This window comes from Phyllostomus discolor, chromosome 3 (genome assembly GCF_004126475.2).
Source record: "Phyllostomus discolor isolate MPI-MPIP mPhyDis1 chromosome 3, mPhyDis1.pri.v3, whole genome shotgun sequence".
Taxonomy (NCBI): Eukaryota; Metazoa; Chordata; class Mammalia; order Chiroptera; family Phyllostomidae; genus Phyllostomus; species Phyllostomus discolor.
Window position 1 is genome coordinate 54,521,370 of NC_040905.2, and position 3,174 is coordinate 54,524,543.

Genomic DNA, 3,174 nt, shown 5'->3' on the forward strand with positions numbered 1-3,174 from the left:
TGATTAGTATTTAAAATCCTCATATGTGAAACCAAAGTCATCTTTCATAAATTCTCCACTCCCTTTCTTTCCTTCCTTCCTTCTTTCCTTTTTTTTTTTTTAACTTTTCAGGACACCCCCTTCTAGATCAAGATGCTGGTAATATTTTTAATCCTTCTCTACCTTTTTTCATTACATTTATCACATTCAGCCAGTGAGTCCAGACACTTTCAGTCCTCATTGTTTTCTAAATGCTTCTTTTCTTCCATTTTCCACAGCCACTACTCTAACTCAGGTCCTGGCTTCTTCTAAATTCCACTCTGAAACTGCTCTTCCCTCCGCACCAATTTTATAGCCTGCTGCTGAATGTGTCTTTCTATGTGGAACTACAATTTTGTCATTTAGCTGACCGTAAACAGTCAAGAAAGCCACCACTCTACCAAGTAATGTAAGAATACTTATTCCTTGAATTTTAACTTCTTCATTATGATCCATCCTCCAACTTTATCTTGCATCTCTCCATGTACTCTATGCCCCAACTCCTTATACACATACTCCCAGCTTTCTTCCTCTAGTCTTTTGTTTTAGTAGTTCATACACATGTGCACCTACGTTTCAAATGTCAGCTCAACAGCTACCCATCTGTGAAGTTTCCATGACTCCCTAGAAAAAAGCAATATCATCTTTAGGAACACTTGGACACTTTGTTTCTAATTACACTGGTACCAGTCTGATTTGTTTTTAAATAATTATGTAAGCCATTCAGAGAAAGACAAATGCCATATGATTTCACTCATCTGTGGAATCTAACAAACATATTAAACTAACGAGCAAAATAGAGACAGACTCATAGAGAGAAGGTTATAGAGAGCAGGCTGACAGTTTGGGGTAGGAGAGGTGTGGGGGAGTGCAGGTATCAAGCAAAAAAGAGAATGAACTCATGGATACAGACAACAATGTGGTGACTGTGGTGGGTGGAGTAGAAAGAGGGAAAAAAGGGGTAAATAGTAATGGGGAAAAACAATAAAAATATTAACTACTTTTTACCATGAGGAGGAAGCGCAGCATTCTCTCCTGAGCATGAAGCCGGCTTTTGGTGTTGCTTTTGCAACTGCCAATAGCAATTGATGATTGTTCTTCTCTTCCTTTGGAAAAGTAAGAGGGAGAGAATGAAGTCTGAATGGCTTCTAATAAAAAAAAAGTTCTTAGAAAAATATTAACTATTTTTAAATGAGGGGAAAAAAGAATGGTATACTTGTCACAACTCCCCCATTGGATTGTGCACTCCCTGAGGGCAAGAACACTGCCTGTTTATCTATCGTGTAACTAATTAGTTTATACAAAGTGTGAATAAGTGCTTGAACAAATAAAATGGTAAGAATTAAAAGTATAAATTGTTTTATCTAAATTTCATGTGAGCAAACTTAAGAGTTTCTGATTTTTACCAAGATCAGGTAAAAAGGAAAGCAAAACATGTTCTATTTTATTCTAAATAAAGTAAGTAGCATTTGCCTCTTCTACTTGGAAAACCACCTCATCCCAACCATTATCATTTTGGGTGCAGCTGTTTTATGACATTACCAAAATTCATAGCCAAGAAAACTATTATTGTTGTTATTAAAATATTATTAAAATATTAAAAGGAGATATAAAATATGTTAATGATAGTTATCTCTGAAATATATTATTTGAATTAATATTTAATATCTTTATGTATTTCTACTTTTCTACATTTATAGCCAGAAGAACATTATTAAAAGTGTTGGATCCAACATTTTAAAGATGTAAATTTTGATCTAAATAACACAAAAATTACCCTTTATAGATGGAAGGTAATGATTTACATTTTGGCACAATAACTCTAAAGGCAACATAAAAATATAATAAAGGAGGCAAAAAAAGTTGCAAATGTAACTGACCAAACCACGATTTGTCAGTGTGGCACCTTGATACATGATCTAACAATTAGAGGTGAAGGAAACAGGTTTTTGCTTACAGGACTCCAAACTTGGTGGGGGCTGCTGAGAGCACTCCTGCTTAGAACCCTGTTCTCCCACAAGACTCAGAACTTCCCTTGCCCCCACCAGGCTATAGGCCACAGTCACACCTCTCAGCAGCTACCTCCTTCAGGACCTGGGGTATGTTGTTATCAGCCTCCACGTAGTGGTTCAGGGAAACATGTGTCATATTACACTGAATAACGGTGGAGTCCAGGGAGGCACATGTCCCAAGAGAACGGCTTCTCTATACATCTGTCCTTCAGAGAAGCAGAAGTCTGAAGCTCAGCATTCCCAGTCACAATTCAGTTGAGCTCCAAGCATCTCCCATGAATCTGTGCTTGGTTAGGCAGGTCCCCACACAGCTCCATCAGTTCTTCCAGGTCCATGCACAGCTCCATCAGCTCTCTCCTTACACCCTTTCTTCCTATATGGCTTCTTCCTCATCTCTTTCTGACCTCATGGTGGAATTCTCTTCTCTTTCAGCCCACCCTTGTTTTAAATGCTCAGCTGGGAACTTCATATGTGACCTCATATCCGTCCCGTTCTATGATGTGCTACTTTTGCCAGTTCCCTCATATCTTTTACCTTCTGCTGGCTGCTATCTTTACTTGGGGCAAGGGTTCCCCATGACATAGGGGCATCCACCTTCCCTGGCTAAGTCACAAGTCACTAGACACTCTTCAAGTCACACACACATTTGTTCAGGGTGGCAGCATAACTATTAACTTGCCATTGTTATAAAAGTATCTTAAACAATGTATCATCCACTCCTCCATTCCCCTCGATTAAGGTTTGTGGGGAATATGCCCTATTTTGGGGGACTCCCACTCTGTACCCAATTATACAAAGAGAACAAAGAGACTGATGTTATTACTGATACAATCACTATGATAAAGATTTTAACTAAGATTGTAGCAGTGGGATGAGAGGAAAGTTCAAATCATAATCAATGAGCTTTGATTAAAAGTTCAGTGAGGGGAATGATAGGCTGGGAAGATCTTTCGATATTTTAACCTGATCAATAAATGAGGTTTTCCTTTTAATCTAAGTGCCAGTGGTTAAATGATCCAGAAGTTGGTTGACAGAATAAGCTATATAGATGGTTCTAATAGAAAGAATCTTTAAAAGGGAATGTAGTGAACAAGGAAAAGAAACCTGATGTGTGAGCTCTTATCTTTATGGACTCTGGTCAGCT

At 38.1% G+C, this 3,174-nt stretch overlaps 1 pseudogene; it reads left to right on the top strand.

The window, feature by feature from the left end:
* Positions 1–984: 984 nt before the first annotated feature.
* Positions 985–1,164, top strand: LOC114513574 (annotated as a pseudogene).
* The last annotated feature ends 2,010 nt before the right edge of the window (positions 1,165–3,174 follow it).